General features: G+C 35.2%; 1 protein-coding gene across 11 annotated transcripts in view; it reads right to left on the minus strand.

Moving 5' to 3' along the window:
• Positions 1-21,304, minus strand: part of LOC101052147 (ADP-ribosylation factor-like protein 2) — an 889,888-nt gene that overhangs the window by 794,065 nt on the left and 74,519 nt on the right. For 8 of the 11 annotated variants that reach the window (XR_012516385.1, XM_074394014.1, XM_074394015.1 and 5 more), the window contains one exon: positions 6,163-6,242. The gene's annotated coding sequence lies outside the window, so the exon portion shown is untranslated. Of the gene's footprint in view, positions 1-3,145; positions 4,805-6,162; positions 6,243-19,040; positions 19,078-21,304 lie in introns of those variants that run through there. The other 3 variants (XM_074394012.1, XM_074394010.1, XR_012516386.1) reach the window with 2 other exon arrangements.

A 21,304-nucleotide genomic window follows, 5' to 3' on the forward strand; every position in this document is an offset into this window, starting at 1 on the left:
ACATCCCTAAGGCAACAGTGCCTGAGGCTGTGAAAAAGCAAAACAAAGATGCCAGCCTGTCCCTCCTCCTGGGTGCTCCATATCAGGGAGGTATAACACTGCTACTGGTGGCTGGCTAGAGTTCTAAGCCAGTGGGTCTTACCCTGTGAGGTGCCATGGAAGTGGGAACTGCAGACCATCGCTGCTCAGCCCATTTTCTAGGGATATGTATAGGGGCCTAACTTCCCACTTTGCAGGAACTGCAACTGCTTTCACTGAGAAGCCTGGGTATCTAAGGCTCCTCAGGCTCTGTGTATGCCTGAGCAGCTGCTCTGCCAAGACTCCACCACATAGATCTGCATGTCAGACTGAAGGTCCTGGTGGAGTGCATTCATGAGAAGATCTTCCAATCTGAGAGTTGAAAGATCCACAGAAGCATGGGTTCTCAGGGTTGCTCACTTACTATTTCCCTAGGTGGAGGAGTTTCCCCTAGCTCTATGTTGGTCCCAAGAGGCAGTTATTCTGCCTTATTTTCCTGCATTCTCCATTAGTCAAGTTGTTTCCTTAATTAGTCCCAATGCATGTACCTGGATGTTTCAGTTGAAGGTGCTGTATTTACTCACCCCTTCTGTTCTTCTCCATGAGAGCAACACACACTAGCTCTGTTAGAGCTAATTGTAATACAGTATATTCTCAGTGAATCATATGAGGTTAAATGATATGTCTCAATTCACCAAAAAATAAGTATTTTTCTATACACTTATCAGAAACTAATATGTACAAAGCAATGTAGATACTAGTTAATATTAGGAGACCAAAGAGTGGGCCATAGGAAACAAAATTTTTTCAGTGATGATTTCTGCTCCAGGGCAATAAGATCTAGACCTACAGGGATAAAATTAATACCTATAACTATTTTACAAGGTTCTTTCTCTAAATGCTATGAAAAAACTTATAGGTAAAGTATTAGAGTTCAGAAAAATAAGACATTTTTTGTATAGCTAGGATGGAGAAAAGAAGAAGATTTAAAAACCTTCATGGAGAAGGTAAGCCTTGAACGATCTCATCTGCTAAGAACACTCAAGTGAAGAGAACAACAAGACTAGAAGAAGTACAGAGCCAGCAAAGTGTCATTTGTCCAAGTTACTGTACAGAGGTCACACTGCCTGAGGCTTACAATGTGGGACATAATTTTGAATGAAAAAAATGACTGGAAACAAATAGTAAAGGCCTTAAGTGCCAGGCTAAGAAGACTATACCCTCTCTGGTGTATAATACAGGAATGGGCTAGAGAGAGAAGATGGGGAAAAGGAGTCAGGTTCTACCTCTGCCCCTAAACAAATCATCCAAGCCAAATTTCTGCCTCTCCAAAGCTCCATATAATTATAATACCATTTTCTCCCAGGATTTTTTTTAATCTAAGGAATGTAACAGTACTATATAAACAAAATAAGTAAAAGGCATAAAACTCAAAGTATGTGTTTATACTCCTAACCAGACAAGAGTTTAAGAGGGCCTGAAGTAGGGTCGTATCATTTTGATATCTGAATCAATGAACAGATGCCAAAGATACTACACTAAGAGATCTCATAGATTCAGCAACTGATGCAATGGGGATGGGGATGGAGGGAGCAAGAAAAAGGCCAAGAGATCTTAAGCTTTGATGACAGAATAGGGGGAAAAAAGAATAGGTTTATGGTTCACTGTTTTTTTTTTCTTTGATTCAACAGATGAAAATCACTATAGCAGGTATCATTCTAGGTTTTGGGAGTACTGCAAAGAAATGCAGACAAAGAGCCTTCTTCTGAAGCTTGTACCCTGTGGAGGGACACAGATAAATATTAAAAATAAATATATGGTAGGCCAGGGAGGTTTTGTGGAGAAAAGTAATCAATCAGGCAGTGGGCATTAAAGAAAAAATATTCAATGGCACTTATTAAGCATGGTAAGAAAGACTTTATTCAGGACCACAGCAATCAATACAGGGACCACTGGAGTTGCATTCTGCACTGGGGAGAGATTAGGATCAACTGGGAACACAGCATGAACAAACGGAAATTTATAGCCAAGGAGCAGAGTGGGAGTCAGTGGCTGGAAAACTACTAAGAGGAAACATCAACGGGATTTTGGTTAAATTAACCTAACAGGAGTCTTGCTGAAAGCAGACCCGGGTGATTAGACATCACCTGAAGAATGGCAGCAGCTAAGGAGCCCAAACAGATATTGAGAGTGAGGGGTTCTTGCTAAACTAATTTACCAGGTCTTGATAAAAGTAGATTTTACAATAAGTGCACATATGAGCCTTGAAAAATATTCAGTGGTCTGTCCAAACTCTTGTCAAGCTAAGAACCTTTGTTCAGGGTTAGGGAATACTGGATGGAGGGAGGATTGCTATTTTATACAGGACAGTCAGGGAAGGCCTTTCTGAGAAGGATATTATCTGCTCAAAGGCCTGAGCAGGCATAAAATATTTAGAGCATGCACATCCAGGTAGAGAAAACAAGTGCAAAGGACCAAGAAAGAAAAAAAGAAGCCAGTGTGAAAGAGTGCTATGAGAAAGAAGATGCCATCAAACAAGCAATGAAGAAAGGGAGCAGATCTTAGTGGGCCTTAGCAGAATTCATTATAATTTTGTCTTTTGGTCTGAATGAGATGGGGAGCTAAGGGTTTTAAGCAGAAAAGTGATATGATGTGACCATATTTCAAAAGCATCACTCTGGCTGCTGTATGAATAGATAACAGGGTGAGCAGAGAAGGAGGTAGGATATACATTTAGGATGCTTTGCATTGATCCATATGGAAGGTGATAATGGCTTTAACCAGACTCTGAGTTGAATCCAGGTAAGGGAGCTGGGGCTGAAGCAAAGAACTAAAGGAAGAATTGTAACTGTGGACCTTTGAAATGTGAACCATGTGAATATGATGACATGATGTCTCTCCATATATAATGTCTATATATTAAAGTTTGTATAAATTCCACATGTAAAATGTTTCCCTGGATTTCTATTTCATCAACTTCAGATCAGGCAACATATATATATATACACGCACATATATGATTTCTATTTCTTCAACTTCAGATCTTCAAGATAGATAGATAGATAGATAGATAGATACCTATGCTTTGAGCATATATATATATGCTCAAAGCATAGGTTTCCATAGTATGGAAAAACAACCAGACCCAGCAGTCAGTAGTTAAAAGTGGTAAAAAGATTTTATTCAGGAACTATTGCAATAAGGCAAAAGAGACCTCAACATAGAAATTAACTCAATTCCAAATACAGCATGGACAAGTGGGGATTTATATCCCAGAGCAGGGTGGGGAAATCAGTAGATAGAAAATTAGAGAAAACATCAGGTTTAGAAGGAGATTCTGGAAATACCAACTTGATAGTATTCTCACTGAAAGCAAGCTGTTGTCATCAGATGTCATCATCTGATTGGATGGTGGAGGATGACGAATTTGATCAGATATAAAGGATGATCAGATGTCAAATATGGGAAATTCTTGTTAAACTGAGTTAAAAGAATTACTGCTAAAACAGCTATGCAAGGACAAATGCAGAAGCCCAAAAGTCAAGACCTTCACAAGAAAATGACTCAAAGGAGTCTGACGAAAGTCTGGTCACGAAGAGAGACTTATATGAAAACTTCTATTAAACAGTGTTTTAGAGTACTAAATGGTTTTTAACATGTCCTCCAACATACAAGAATAATGTCATACTTGAAAATAACTCTGGTAAAAATTTCACTATAGTTGTTTTAATAATATTTGGACACATATAAATAATGGAACCATTTATGGTTTACAATAATCTTCTTCCATAAATCATACTTCTGTCTCTTGTCTACAATGTCTACATAAAAAGTGGATTCATATAAGATTTCATATTTGAAGCATAGAATATAGTTCAACAAATATTGTTAGTATGTTGTTGATTTTTCATAATAAAAACAAACTTACACATGGATTCTCACAATTATACAACTATTTCCAATTGCCCCTTGAGATCAACAATACTATTATACAAAATGTTCATGTTAATATAAATATTGAAAATTGAAAGTGTTTAAACCTTACAACTATACGCACTTTAAAAGGTAACATTCTGTTATCCTCAGTACCTGAACTTAACTGAAATTTCCTTTACCACCATGCTCTGAAGAATCTTACTTTTTTTTTCCAGATTCTCTAAGTAAAACAGAACTATTAATTTTTAAGAGATGGACTATATACAGGTATAATCAAAGTATTACAATACAAATAAACCAAGATAAATGTCTAAACTTCAGAAAAGATTTGTGGTAATGTTAAGACTTGAAAGCTTATTTATTTCCAATGGTTTAAAATGGTTTATGATTTATTATTTTTTATAATGTGTACTTCAACCTGCAGTAAAGAATGCTACAATTATTGAAAGCTTCAATTCACAAATCAATTCACCCATAATGAACAGCAAGTGACATCAAGTGTAAATGTACATCACAAGGATTATGTACCATTTGTTCGTTTGTTTGTTTGTTTGTTTGTTTGTTTGTTTGCTCGAGATGGAGTAATGCTTTGTTGCTCAGGCTGCAGTGCAGTAACACAATCTCAGCTCACTGCAATCTCTGTCTCCCAGGTTCAAGCAATTCTCCTGCCTCAGCCTCCCAAGTAGCAGGGATTACAGACACCTGCCACTACACCTGGCTAGTAAAGATGGGGTTTCATCATGTTGGCCAGGATGGTCTCCAACTCTTGACCTCATGATCAGCCCACCTCGGCCTCCGAAAGTGCTGGGATTACAGGTGTCAGCCACCATGCTGTGCCTGGCCTATGTACCTTTTAATAGAGATTGGAAAGAAAAAAAATAATAATAATAACTTTACTTACTGTTCCAAAAATGACATCATAGAAGCAAGCTGGCTTCACTTTCTCCCAAAAAAAAAAAAACAAAAACAAATGTACAGAGCCAGATTTTAACCAGAAACAAACCAGAACTTAAATTTGAGCATGAGACAGTTGCAATGCCCACAGAAAAGTAAAAAAAAATTCCAAGCAGACAATAAGAGAATCAGGTTTCCACATTCAGGATTCCCCTGTCTCCCATTCTGCCTGGCACCAAATAAGGAAAATCTTCCCCTAACTCGCAGTTTCTACATAGAAAAAAATGATGGGATAGTCAACCAGATTCCCCACTATCTTAGATGTCCTGGCAGAAGACCTATTCAGGAAGCATAATGACTGCCTAAATGGAGAAATATCTCTAAGGACAGGCAGATCAAATGGAAGAAGAATCCATGCTCAGCCCTGGAAACTGCTCTGTTAGTCAAAGGAGACATCAAATCAGAATAGCTGTTAAGTATCACCACACTGTAGGACTAACTTCCTAAGGTCTCTTGGGCAAGAATCCCTAGACAGGCCTGAAACACTGCAGGATAATTTCTTGGGAACCTATCCCATTGAGGACAGGCAGTGCTCCATTCATTTAGCATAGTCAGTGCAAACCTGGGCTTAAGGTGCCACCTAGACCTGAAAAGGAGGTAGCAAGCTAGCATTAAATCTAGTATTTTTAGTCCACTTTTCTCTGTTTAGCTTGTATTCATTTTTACTGGATATATTTGCTCAGCAAATATACCCAATATGCTGGCCAACATGCTAAAACCTCATCTTTACTAAAAATACAAAAATTAGCTGGGTGTGTTACACACACCTGTAGTCCCAGGTACTTGGGAGGTTGAGGCGGGAGAAGCACTTGAACCTGGGAGGCGGAGGTTGTAGTGAGCCAAGATTGCACCACTGCACTCCAGCCTGGTGACAGAGTGAGTCTCTGTCTCAAAAAAAATAGAAAAAAAAAATGATAAATGAGGAAGAGTAATTGTAATTATATCAAATAAAATAGATGACTATTTTAGTAAAAAGAGACAAAAAAGTAATATAGAATGACAAAGAGGTCAACTCAACAAGAGTACATAATAATCATAAAAATCTACACACCCGACATCGGAGTTCTCAAGTATATAAAGAAAATTTTAATAGATCTAAAAGGAGAGACTGCAATACAATAACAGTAGGAGACTTTAACACCCCATTCTCAGTAATGGACAGATCCTGACAGAAAATCAACAAAGAAATTAAAAAGTTAAACTACATACTAGATCTAATAGGCCTTATTGACATTTATAGAACATTTCACCCACCTGCTGCAGAAGACATACTGTTTTCATCAGTACATGGGACATGCTCCAGAATAAACCATATCTTAGGCCACAAAACAAGTCTGAAAAAATTCAAAAAATAATAGAAATCATATCAATTGCGTTTTCTGACCAAAATGGGATAAAACTAAAAACCAATACCAAGAGGAACCTCAGAAAATGCACAAACACAAGGAAATCAAGCAACATGCTTCTGAACAACCAAAAGATCAATAAAGAAGTTGATAGTCTTGTTGAATTAAACTCTATAACATTATAAAGTTCCCTTCTTTGTCTTTTATGATCTGTGCTGGATTAAAGTCTATTTTGTCAGAAACTAGGATTGAAATGCCTACTTCTGTTTTCCATTGGCTTAGCAGATTTTCCTTCACCCGTTTATTTTGAGCCTTGTCTTTAGCAAACTAACATAAGAACAGAAGATCAAACACCACATGTTCTCACTTATAAATGGGAGCTAACTGATGAGAACACATGAACAGAGGGGAACAACACACACCAGAGTCCCTTTGGAAGGTGAAGGGTAGGAAAAGGGATAGGAAGGGTAGGAAAAGGGTAGGTGAAGGGATCAGAAAAAATAACAAATGGGTACTAGGCTTAATAACTGAATGATGAAATCATCTGTACAACAAACCCCGATGACACAAATTTACCTATGTAACAAACATGCACTTGTATGTCTGAACTTAAAATAGAAGTTAAAAAAAGAAGGAAACTTTTAAATTTCTTGAAAAAAAAAAAAGAAAATGGAAAAAATCATATACCAAAATCTATAGAATATGGAAAAAGCAGTATGAAGAGGGAATTTTATATTAATAAATGCCTAGATTAAAAAAGTAGAATTATGTTAAATAACCTAATGATGCATATCAAGTAACTAGAAAACCAATAACAAACCAAATCTAAATTAATAAAGAAGAGAAATAAAAATCAGAATAAAAATAAAATTGAAACGAAGCACAGAAAATCAACAAACTGAAAAGTTTTTTAAAAGATAAACAAAGTTGAAAAACCTTAAGCTAGACTAAGAAATAAAAAGAAGCCCCTCAAAAATAAAGTCAAAAATGAAAAATGTAACACAACAAATGAGACCTCAGAAATAACAATCATTAGAGACTATTATGAACAATTATGTGCCAACAAATTGGAAAACCTAGAAGAAATCAATAAATTCCTAGATAAATACAACTTACCAAGATTGAACCATAAAGAATAGAAAAATATCAGCAAAATAATAACAAGCAATGAGATCAAAGCCATAACAAAAAGTATCCCATCAAAGAAAAGCCTAGTACTTGATGGCTTCACTGCTCATTTCTACCAAACATTTAAAGAACAACTAATACTAGTTTTACTCAAACTCCTAAAAAAAAAATTAAAGATGAAGAAACACTTCCAAACCCATTGTATAGAGCCAGCATTACCCTGATACACAATTAGACAAGTACCCAACAAAAAATATATATAGGTCCATATCACTCATAAACATAGATGAAAAAATCCTCAAAATACTAGCAAATAGAATGCAGCAACTCATGAAGGAGATCATTCACCACGATCAAATGGGATTCATTCCAGCAATGCAAGGATGCTTTATCATACGGAAATCAATAAACATAATGCATAAGATTAACAGAATCAAGAGCAAAAACCATATGATTATTTCAATAGTTACAAAATCATCTAATTATTTCAATAGATATTGAAAAAGCATTTGATAGATTTCAAAATCTTGTATGATAAAAACCCTCAAAGTGGGTATAGATGAAACATACCTCAAAGTAATAAAGATATATAACAATTCCACAGTCAACATTGTGCTAAATGGGAAAAAAGTTTAGTCTTTTCTCTAAGAACTGGAACAAAATAAGGATGCCCAGCATCACCACTGTTATCCAACATAATAATGGAAATCCTGGCCAGAACAATTAGGCAAGAGAAAAAAATAAAGGCCATCCAAATTCGAAAGAAAAAAGTCACATTATTCTTGTTCATAAAACATGAAGATTCCATTTAAAAAAAAAAAAAACGTTAGAGCTGATAAAGAATTCAGTAAAGTTGTAGGATATGAAATCACATACCAAAATTTAAATACCAACAATAAACAATCTAAAAAAGGAATCAATCCATTTACAATGGCTACAAAAATATATAAAATACCTAGTAATCAATCTACAGAATTGTAAGATCTATACAAGAAAACCATAAAACTCTGATAAAAGAAATTTAAGGGGATACCAAAAAAAAAAAAAAAAGATATTCCATGTTCCTGAATTTAAAAAAAAAATCTTAGGCCTTAAAATAACAGTACTCCCCAAAGCAAATGACAGAACCAATTTAATCTTTTCATTATTATTATTATATTTTAAGCTCTGGGATACATGTGCAAAAGGTGCAGGTGTGTTATATAGTTATACAGGTGCCATGGTGGTTTGCTGCACCCATCAACCCATCATCTACATTAGATATTTCTCCTAATGCTATCCCGTCCCTTCTTCCGACCTCCTGACAGGCCCCGGTGTGTGATGTTCCCCTCCCTGTGTCCAGGTGTTCTCAATGTTCAACTCCTACTTATGAGTGAGAACATGCAGTGTTTAGTTTTCTGTTCCTATGTTAGTTTGCTGAGAATGACAGTTTCCAGCTTCATCCATGTCCCTGCAAAGGACATGAACTCATCCTTTTTATGGTTGTATAGTATTCTATGGTGTATATATGCCACATTTTCTTTATCCAGTCTAACACTGATGGGCATTTGGGTTGGTTCCATGCCTTGCTATTGTGAATAGTGCTGCAATAAACATACGTGTGCATGGGTCTTTACAATAGAATGATTTATAATTCTTTGGGTTTACAACCAGTAATGGAATTGCTGGGTCAAACAGTGCTTCTGAGAACCAATGTAATCTTTATTAAAATATCAACGACATTCTTCACAGAATCTTAATCCTAAATATTTCTAGAACAACAAAAGACCCTGAAAAACCAAAGCAATCCTGAGCAAACAGAACAAACCGGAGGCATCACACCACCTTATTTCAAAATTTACTACAAAGCTATATTAACCAAAACAGCATGGTACTGGCATTAAAAACACAAACATGGACAAACTGAATGAAACAGAGTGCCCAGATGAAGATACACACATTTACAGCTAACTCTACTTCAACAAAAGTAAAGGCAACAAGAACATAAAATGGGAAAATTAAGCTTTTCCAATAATCATGCTGATAAAACTAAATAACTATATAGAGAAAATGAAACTAGACCACTATCTGTCACCATACACAAAATCAAATCAAAATGGATTAAAGAGTTAAACTCAAGACCCAAAACTGTGAAACTACTAGAAGAAAACACTGGGGAAACACTCCATTACATTTATCTGGGCAAACTTTTTTTTGTAAAATGTCAAAAGCATACTCAAACTCAACCAAAGCAAAATTAGACAAATGAACTTATATCAAGTTACAAAGCTTCCATGCAAAGGAAGATTCAACAAGTTGAAAACAACAACACATAGAATGGAAAAATATATATATTTGTAAACTATCCATCTGACAAAAAATAACCAGAATACATAAGGGTCTGAAACAATGCAATAGCAAAAAAATAAAAAAATAAAAAAATAAAATTCAACCAAAAACGGGAAAAAGATCTGAATATACAATTCTCAAAAGAAGACATGCAAATGGCCAACAGATACATGAAAAAAAAAATTCCCAGTATCACTAATCATCAGAGAAATGTAAATCAAAACCACAATGAGATATCAATTTACCCCATTTAAAATGGCTTATATAAAAAAGGCAATAACAGATGCTGGCAACAATGTGGAGAAAGAGGAACCCTCGTATAACTGTTGATAGAAATGTAAATTAGTACATCCATTATGGAGGTTCCTCAAAAGTCTAAAAATAGAACTACTTTATGATTTAACAATTCCACTCCTGGGTACATATCCAAAAGGAAGAAAATCAATATATCAAAGAGACAGGTGCACCCCCATATTTACTGCAGCACTATTCACAATAGCCAAAATATGAAGTCAAGCTAAGTGCCCATCAACAAATGAATGGATAAAGAAAATACGGTGTGTGTATATATATATATATATATATACACACACACACACACACACACACACACACCAAGAATAGAGACAAATATCCCATTTTCTCACTCACGCGTAGTAGCTAAAGAAGTGGATCTCATGAAAATAGAGAGTAAAATGTTTACCAAAAGTCAGAAAATATATGTTTATATAAATATATTTATTCCCAATGAGCTATACACTTAAAAGTAGTAAAGATGGAAAATATTTTATGTATAAAACAATCGATGGTTTTTATTTGTTATTTATCATTTTAATTTTTATTTTAGATTGAGGAGGTGCATGCGCTAGTTTGTTATATGTGGCTATTGCATGATGCTGAGGTTTGTGACATAAATAATCCCATTACCCAGGTATTGGGCAGGATACCTAACCGTCTTTCAACTCTTTCCCTTCTCCTTTCCTCCCTCATTTAGTAGCCCCCAGTGTTCATTGCTGTCATTTTTATAACCATGAGTGCCCAATATTTAGCTCTCACTTATAAATGAGAACTTATGGTATTTGACTTTCTGTTCCTGCATTATTTGCCTAGGATAATGGCTCCCAGTTGCATACATGTCGCTGCAAAGCATGATTTCATTTTTATGTGTGTAGTATTCCATGGTACATATGTACTACATTTTCTTTATCTAATCCACTGTTGATTCCATGTCTTTGCTATTGTAAATAATGCTGCAATGAATATGTACATGCCTGTGTCTTTTGGTAGAATTATTTGTTTTCTTTTGAATATATACCCTATAATGATATTGCTGGGTCAAATAGTAGTTCCGCTTTAAATTCTTTGAGAAATCTCTAAACTGTTTTCCACAGTGGCTGAACTAATTTACAACCCCACCAGCAGTGTATAAGCATTCCTTTTTCTCTGCAGCCTCACCAGCATGTTTGCCTATCTGTCTGTATGTCTGTTCGTTTATTTGGACTAGTAATAGCCATTCCAACTGGTGTAAAATGGTATCTCTTGGTGGTTTTTATTTGCCTTTCTATAATGATTAATGATATTGAGCATTTTTTCATGTTTGTTAGCCACTTGTATGTCTTCTTTTGAAAACATCTGTTCATGTTTTTGCCCGTTTTTTTATAATGTTATTTGTTTTTTGTTTGTTGAATCGTTTTAGTTCCTTAGATTCTAGATATTAAGTCTTTGTCAAATGCATAGTAGGCAAATATTTTCTCCCATTCTGTAGGTTATGTGTTTACTCTCTTGATAAGTTTATTTTATTGTGCAGAAGTTCTCTAGTTTAATTAAGTCCCATTTGTCAATGTTTGTTTTAATTGAGATTGCTTTTGAGAACTTAGTCATAAATTCTTTCCCAGGCTAATGTACACAATGGTGTTTCCTAAGTTTTCTTTTAGGATTCTTATAGCTTTAGGTCTTACATTTAAATCTTCAATCCATTTTTTATATAGTGAAAGGTAAAGGTCCAGTTTCATTCTTCAGCCTGTGGCTAGCCTTTGGCTAGCAAACGACCATCAGCTATCCCATCAATTATTGAGTAAGAATTTCTTTCCCCATTGCTTATTTTTGTTGGGTTTGTCACAGATCTGGTGACTGTATGGGTGTGTGTCTTTATTTTTGGATTCTCTGTTCTGTTTCATTGGTCTATGAGTCTGTCTTTGTAATAGTAATATGTTGTTTTGGTTACTGAACCCTTACAGTATCATAAAATTGGATAATGTGGTATCTCCAGCTTTATTCTTTTGGTTCAGGATTGCTTTGGTGATGTGGGCTCTTTTTAGGTTCCATATGAATTTTAGAATCTTTTTTTTTTCTAATTCTGTGAAAAATGGCATTGGTAGTTTGATAGAAATAGCAGTGAATCTGTAGATTGCACTGGGCAAAATGGCCTTTTTTTACAATATTAATTCTTCAAATCCATGAACATGAAATGTTTTTCCATTTGTTTATGTCATCTCTAGTTTCTTTCAACAGTGTTTTGTAGTTCTCCTTGTAAAGATTTTTTTTTTTTATTTCCTTGGTTAGATGTATTTCTAGGTATTTCAATTTTTTTAAGGTTATGCAAATAAAATCATATTCTTGATTTGGCTCTCAACTTGAACATTATTGGTCTATAGAAATTGCTACTGATTTTTGTACATTGACTTTGTATCCTGAAACTTTACTGAAGTTATTTGTCAGTTCCAGGAGCTTCTTGGTGGAGTCTTTAGGGTTTTCTAGGTACAAAATCATATTGTCAGCAAAGAGAGATAGTTTGACTCCTTCTTTTCCTATTTGGATGCCTTTTATTTCTCTCTCTTGCTTGATTTCTCTGGCTAAGGCTTCCAAGTAAATTTTATATGTATATTTTATCTCAATTTAAAAAGTGTAAATCTTAAAAAAATTTAATCTTTGTGGGTAGATAGTATGTGTATATGTCTATAGGACACATGAAATATTTTGAGGCAGGCATACAGTATGTGATAATCACATCAGAAAAAATGGGTATCCATCACCTCATACATTTATCATTTATTCATCTTACAAACATTCCAATTATACTTTTAGTTATTTTTAAATGTATAATAAATTATTGTTGACTACAGTCACTCTGTCATGCTATCAAATACTAGACTTTATTCATTCTATCTAATTATATTTTTGTACCCATTAACTATCCCCATCTGTCCCCACCTCCACCCACTACCCTTCCCAGCCTCTGCTAACCATCATTCTGTAAATTTTTTTAAAATACCTTGGACAACATTTTATTACTTAGCTATATGACACTGTGACAACTATGTAAGACATAGAAAAAAAATGTGTAAATATCCAAATGAGTGCATTTGGAATTTTATACTGTGAACACTAACTTCCTGAAATAACTGTTTACATTATCCTAAGCCAGTAATACTCAAATTTCCTGATCTCAGGATCCCTTTATCATATTCAAAATGATGGAGGATCCCAAAGAGATTTTGCTTATGTGGGCCCTATCACTCATAATCACATTAAACATTAAAACTGAGAAAATATCTACTTATGTATTATTCATTCACTTATTTAAAAAGCATAATAAACTCAATATTTAACATAAAAGCCATGATGTCATCACTTCATGTAGTCTCTGGAGGTGAAAAGTGAAAAATAAGTCTGAGTACTAATATGCAACATTTTTGACCTTGCAGACTTGCTGAAAAAGAGAACTACTTTGAGAACTGCACTTAAAATCTGTAGCTAATTGATAACAAAAGTTGGATTTTTCTTTTAAGTTCATAAGAAAATGAAGTTTTCAGAAGAGAGAACTTGTCTAGGTAACCAGTCTTAGTATTTTCACAAATAGATCAGGGACAAGGACTGAAACCAGTGCTATAACTTCCAACCTGACTCACAGTTCACAGATAGAAACAGCATTAGCACAGCATGGGTACATTCATAGACAGTAGTAACATTTATGAAATGCAAATGACCATCAGCAACTAGTTAAGTGTGGCAATACTTGGTTTTAAAAATCAATTTAATGATTTCTTTATGACTGCTGAATTCATTAGAGTTAATTACATATCAATATTTTAATTAACTTATAAAAGTGATAAACCGTGCTTCTGTTTATTTTGTGTCATTTAAAATATCTTCTACGTGCTAAAATTCCTGGGGATAGGTAAATAAGCACTTGGGCTGGATCTGGGAAGATAGCTAATTAAGAACATTTACACAGCATTTGCATGTGTGTGTATACATATGTGTGTGGCAAATATATATTTATTTTGCATCTATAAATATGTTTATATATATTCACAAATTTCCTAGTCTCCTCAATTTGCCATATTAATTTCATTTTTTAAACAGAAGCAAAATATGAACACTGTTCCACCTCAATGAATTTCAACACAAAATTATGAATATTTTAAATAATTTTTCATGTCTATATAGTAGACATTTTGTTGTCCTCCATCAATCCCCTCCACCCCATACTCAAACAGTTCCCTACAGGGTTCCAATTTATACAATCTGAAAGGACGTCAAATTGTTTAAAGAAGAAAGTTGACTAACAACTTTTAAAAAGTACCCATTCTAAAACTAGACTATAAATATCTCAAGAGCAGAGATTTTGTCTATTTTCTTAAGTGATGAAACCTAGGCACTAGTATAGAGTCTAACACATAATAGGTATGTAATACATATCAGTAGGATAAATGAACAGACACATAAAGAGAAGTAACTATATTAATGACATATATAACCAAAATTTACCAATGTGAATTGTTGTTCCACATTTTCTGATTGAGACAACGGTGTTTAGGTTTAACAGTTTGCAAAGCTAGATGTTTTAAGGTCAAATATAGCAAACTACTTCCTATCAATAGAAGCCATTTCCCTAAGTAAAGACTGTTATTACTCTGAAACATAGGAAGTCACTAAAGCTATTCCTCTCTTTTTTGGGAGGATATAAAATTGTTTACTTTTAATACAGTTGCGAAATAAAATATCTGTGATGGTTAATTTTGTGGGTCAACTTGACTAGGCTAAGAGGTATCTAGATAGTTGCTAAAGCATTATTTCTGGGCTTATGAGACTGCTTCTAGAAGACATTAGCATTAAAATCAGTAGACTGAGTAAAGAAGATCTGCTTTCACAAATACTGGTGGGCAGCATTCAATCCATTGAGGGCCTGAATAGAACAAAAATGCAGAGGAAGGGCAAATTTGCTTTCTCTGCTTGAACTGAGATGTTCATTTTATCCTGCCTTTGGACATTGGCACACCTGGTTCTTGGGCTTTTGGATTTAGACCCATCAGCCCTCTGATTCTCAGGCTTTGGACTTGGACTGAATCACACCACCAGAATTTACGGTTCTCCAGCTTGCAAAGAGCAGGCCATGAGACTTCTTAGCCTCCTTTACCATATGAGCCACTTCCTATAATAAATCCCTTCATGTATATCTATAGTCATATATTTAGATAAATAGATGATTGGTAGATAGATAGATATCTCCTATTGGCTCTGTTTCTCTGTAAAATTGTGACTAATGCAATATGTTTCTCCTGCTTCTCAACAGTAATAATTATCATGAGTTTTTCTAAAAGATTTTTTTTTAAGTGAGAGTAAGTTTATTAAAGAAGCAAAAAATGAGCTGCTTAAATCAAAGCCAAAATGCATTTACCATTTACCAAAGAATCCAGTTAAAAGCAGTATTTAAAGAATAAATTCCCCGAAGCTGCAACAACCTAAAATTTTATTTTCAAACTAATTTTAATCAGTTTTTTCCATGTTCCACTTTCTGGTTATTTCAAATCATCTTTTCTTCATTCGGTTTCTCCCTCCCCCTTTTTTTCTTCCATTGGGGTATTTTCTGGAAGAAACTGGAGCCAATTCTGGTTAGCCTAGGTCAAAAAATAAACTTACTAATAGAATGCAGGAATAATTAACAGACTTGAAGAAAAACTGAAAACATAATACCCAGGATTGGAAAGAAGAAATTCAACTCTGGAGATCTCTAAAACAGGAGTTCATGGACTTTATTCAAGAGCATCGTCATTGATATGACTGGGTTCCCAAAATTTCTAGTTTCTGTATGTCTCACTTCCACTTTTTAAATTCTTTAGAAAAATAATCTAATTGACTTAGGTTGGATAAGGCATGCCCTCTTACATAAGTATGTTACACACAGAAACTAAGGTGTGTAACACCTTACAGAAGGTCGCCATATAGATGTGGTCAATGGATGCACATTGTACCTGTTGGAGATTACTCTAGGTAATGAGCAATTATTCTGAGTTAAACTGTGATCATATAAGGTATCTACTACAGATATTATCATAAACTTAACCATCTTTGCTCATTTATTTGTTGTAAATTGATGCAATGTTCTAAACTCTTGTGTTTTTTTGATCACTAAGAATCATTCATGAGTTTTTCTGGCAAATGCTAAAAATTTTTAGAATGAGTAAAAGGAAATAGCTAAAATCAATATATTAAAAAATTATATTCATTTGAGGAAATCAAAATCTAGTATGTTTCCAGACTTAGGCTAAAGATAAAATTATACAAAGTTCAGAAAAAGCAAACTATCTTTAGTTGAAATAAAAATAATTCAAAGTGATAACCTCCAACAAATAATAATAAAAATTTTGAAGCACTATCTATATCATTTATAAAGAAAAGTCAACATTACTATATGTTAGTAAAAGGACACACCACCATAATTGGAAGAATGGATTAAATAATTTGAAATCATTTAGCTTAAATATGCTTTAGGTTCATATTATTCCCCTAAACCTGAATCTATGTTTGCAAAAAAAAATTTATAATCACTGGATTCGTTTTTAAAGCATTCATATCTAACCAGAAAATCATTCCTACAGAGAGCAAAATAAAGTCACTGCTGGCTCTGTCGCCACCACCATATAAACTTAAGTATTGGTGTTAATCTAAAACAGTCATTCCTCCTCTGTAAATTAAGTTATTATGAGACTGTGTCTGAAGTAGATCAACTCCTAAGACCATATAATTTAGACTTTAAAAGTTAAGCAGTGTTATTTTAAAAATTCAAAGACAAACAGAAATTTATGGATACAGAATATAAAAGATAGGATGCTCTGGATCACTAACATCTACAGTAAAAACAGGGGTGGAGAAAAGTACAGATGCACATGATTTAATGAAAATAAGCTGTGTTGCACTCTGAGATGACTTAAGCAAAGAGAACACAAACATCAAAGAAATAGAAGTGTTTTTTTATTTCTTTAATATACTCATTTTTAAATTCTTTTATTCAATATGTAGATAGATATTAATAGACAGACTATCCTTTGGCTTCACATAATTCACTTTAGTTTTTTAGTGAAGATAATCTTTTATTTTTTTTTTATTTCAGTAAGTTTTTGGGGAATGGGGGTATCTGGTTACATAAATAAGTTGTTTAGTGGTGATTTCTGAGACTTTGGTGTACCCATCACCCAAGCAGTGTACACTTACCCAATGCGTAGTTCTTTTTATCCCTCACCACCCTCCAACTCTTTCCCCTGGATCCCCAAAGTCCACTGTATAATTCTTGCCTTTGCATGCTCATAGCTTAACTCCTATTTACGAGTGAGAACATACGCTGTTTGGGTATCCATTCCTGAGTTACTTCACTTAAAATAATGGTCTCCAATTCCATCCAGGTTGCCATGAATGCCATTATTTTGTTCCTTTTAATGGCTGAGTACTATTCCACGGTATATACATATACCACATTTCCTTTACACATCCATTGATTGATAAGCATTTTGTCTGGTTCTGTATTTTTGCAATTGCAAACTGTGCTGCTATAACTATGCATGTGCAAGTATCTTTTTTGTATGATTACTTCTCCTCTGTGTAGATATACAGCAGTGAAACTGCTGGATCAAATGGTAGATCTACTTTTAGTTCTATAAGGAATCTCCTCACTGTTTTCCATAGTGGTTATACTAGTTTACATTCCTACCAAGTGTAAAAGTTTTTCCTTTTCACAACATCCATTTCAACATCTTTTTTTTTTTTTAATGGTCATTCTTGCAGAAGTAAGATGGTATCACAATGTAGTTTTAATTTGCATTTCCCTAATCATTAGTGATGTTGAGCATTTTTTATATGTTTGTTGGCCATTTATCTTTTTTTGAGAACTGTCTATTAATGTCTTAAGCCCACTTTTTGATGGGATTGTTTATATTTTCTTGCTGATTTCTTTGAGTTTCTCGTAGATTCTGAATATTAGGTCACCAGGGAAGTGGAAGAAAGCCAGCAGTGACAGGTCTCACCCCTCTCCCATGCAGCCAGAAGGGCCAATCTCACTCCCACCGTGCTCCCCAAATAGCACTGAGTTTATATCCAGGCAGCCAGTGAGCAGGGCTAAGAACTTGCACCAGGCTACAAGTCTCCCCACTGAGAAAGCAAGCAAGGCTTTCAGGCTTCACCCCCTTCTCCGCCATGGCTTCTTTCCTCATACCTGCACTTCCTATTCACCTTCCCAACCCTAAGAGTCTGCTCTGGGAAATCTGTACTCAGCTGAAATTATTACAACATTCAGCTGAAAGTTTATTTCTCCCTATGGCACTCCTCCATGTCTACTGGCAGCCCTCTTCAAGGACTGCTGTGACATAAAATCAGAAAGGGCTTCCCTAGGCTTTTCTGGGGACTGGGAGTGCCTACAGGGCTCTTCCTACTGCTACTTCTACTTTTATATTTCACTAGCTCTCTACATTCATTTCAGCTCTAGGTAAAATTAAATCCTCTCATGACTTGGATTTTCAGGCTCCCCAGTGAGGGTGTGTGTTCAGAGGCTTTCACCCCCTCACACTTTGGGCACTCATAATTCTCGAGGAGTCTGCAGTAGCAAACTGCTTCTTTCAAAGGGTTTTTGAATTCTTTCTGTTTTCCTAGTATGTTCCTGTATTAGTTCTTGGAGCCAAAGTTTATGATGTGAATCTCCACACCTTGTTCTGTTCATCCAAGTGGGAGCTGCAAGTTAGTCCTGCCTCCTATTCACCATTTTCCCCTGATTTCTAAACTGAAGATTTCTACCTTAAATTTAAAAGTTCCATAGGGAAGAAAGATACTAAAGGAACAATACTGATCTCAGAAATTCTCAAATTAACCACCTAAAACCGAATTTTTATGATTGGCATTTATATTCTATCTTTCAAAAGTAAATTCTCAGCTTAATCTGAATTGATTTGGAGCTCCAAAATGTCCATTAAATTACCTAAACTTGCTATTCTTGGATGAAGTGAAACATTTAACTTAAATCCTAATCCTTTTCATTAAATAGGTAGTTCCTTAATGGCTCACCACAGGTTGCTGAAGTTCTGATGAAGTTTTCACCAGTCTGAAACAAAATTATAAAAATAAAGGCAATGTAGCAAATTTTTGACAGTAAACTTGGTTAATTTTTGTTATTATAGATAATGTCTGTGTGTTAATAATTTTAGTATATGTCATAATTATTCTCTAAGTATTATAACAGTATAAACTAAATAGTAAATACTAAACAGTATGTACAGTTATGACCCTAAATTGTCTTGTTAATTAACAAATTAGTAAGATAATTCAATCAGTCTGGGTTCAGTAAAGAGGCAGAAATCATATCAGTCATTTGGACAGAGAGAATTTAATATAAAGACATGAAAACTGGACGATAAAAGAGACCCCCTAAGAAATCATAGAGATAGCAACTTTACAGAAACAGTTACCACTCATAGAGTTGGGAAAACAAGGGAAGAGGTTGTTAAAACTTAGAAAAGTGGAAGAAGGATCCCATGGGGACCCAAACCTCTGAAGGAATGCTACTTGCCTGGTACACATGCTGGGAGAAAAGGGGGTTGCATATGATAAACTTTTTTATTCAGGGGTTGGAAATTTTGCATATTAGTTATAGATAAACTAAAGGAGGAGGCCAGACACAGTAGCTCGTGCCTATAATCCCAGCACTTTGGGAGGCAAGACTGGTGATCACTTGAGGCCGGAAGTTTAAGACCAGCCTACTATACATGGTGAAACCCCATCTCTACAAAAAATCAGGCAGACATGGTACTGAATGCCTGTAATCCCACCTACTCAGGAGGCTAAGACACAAGAATTGCCTGAACCCAGGAGGTGGAAGTTGCAATGAGCCAAGATCACACCATTGCACTCCAGCTTGAGCTACAGAGTGAGACTCTGTCTCAAAAACATATATATAGAGGAGGGAATTTTAGCTACCTGGTGAAGAAGTGTTGCAGGACTGAGGCTCACAGGAACAGAAAAAAGGCAGAAAGAAAGCTGGAAGCCCACAGAAAGGATCAAGTCCCTCCTGTTTCATCTGGCCTACCAGTCTCCCTTTTATACCCCTTACTGGCAGAGCCCAACAGAAAGCAACTTATAAAGTCAAAACGGGGTCAGTCTACAGAGTCCCAGCCCCAGGATCACAGGACCAAGTATAAAAGGGCTTAAGAACTTAGTAATTTACACAATGTTGGTCTGTTTTAAATAAAAAATTTTACTCATCTATAAAATAATGGCATCATTTATAGAAACTTTTTGACATCATTTGTAGAAACTTTATGGGTATTTCTGTTTGCATCCCATTTTTAATGTGATTAATAGGAATAAAGACATTTGGAATACTTTGTTATTATTAAAACACTCTGAAATAGACAATCTCATTTGATTCTTACATAGCAGATGACTTGAAATATTCCTGTTTCTTTGTTGATAATTCCACTTTTCAGAAAACAGAGTAACCAATACGGAAATTAAGGAAACTGTTATTCTGAACATAATTCTAACAGAGAAACTAATTCTAATAGAAGTGAAGTGACAAAGATGCTGAAAGAAAACATGCTTTCACTCACCTTTGGATCCACGTAGCCAGGAAATGTTGGGCTACCTATCACTCTCTAAAGTTCATGCTGCAATTTCTGGATTTTTAAAAATATCCCTCAACGGTACCCTCTTTTTTGAAACTCTCATGTCTATATATAACCACTATTCTCTTCCCATCCACATCACCATGATTACCAACCTCCAAACCACTCCCTTAAAATCAGTAAGACTCCATGCATCCCAGGTAGTGACATCATCAAGGTTGCCAAGTAGATATGACTTCTCTCCCACATAAAGGGACCAAAACAAACAATAAATAACTATATGTCAACTAAAGTGACTGAGGAAGTATGCTGGCAAACACCAGGGGAGCAGCAAAACCCTGTGGAGAACAGAAGCACAGGATAGTACCATAGAGATGTGAGAAAGGCATCCTGACTTTGCCACGTTGTCTCTGAAGATCAGCTTGAAGTCAGGGGAAACTTCGTACAGGGAAGGGTTATGCTGGAGATATGCAATGGTGCCTATTACTACCATAAATGCCAGCCATTCTTGCTACAGGGGAGTCCTTCAGTCCTCACAAGCTCCAAATTCAGTTTGGAGAGTAATCAGGAGTTTACATAGCTGCATCGCCTCAAAGAAGCCTACCTTGAGCACCTCCCACCTCAGCAATGTAAGCTGCTCTGCTCAAGGCCTTGTTGACACTTAACCCACAGCTAGAGTGTGCCCTGCCCTAGGAGCCAGTCTCTACC

Source organism: Saimiri boliviensis, chromosome 2 (assembly GCF_048565385.1).
Source record: "Saimiri boliviensis isolate mSaiBol1 chromosome 2, mSaiBol1.pri, whole genome shotgun sequence".
Classification (NCBI taxonomy): domain Eukaryota; kingdom Metazoa; phylum Chordata; class Mammalia; order Primates; family Cebidae; genus Saimiri; species Saimiri boliviensis.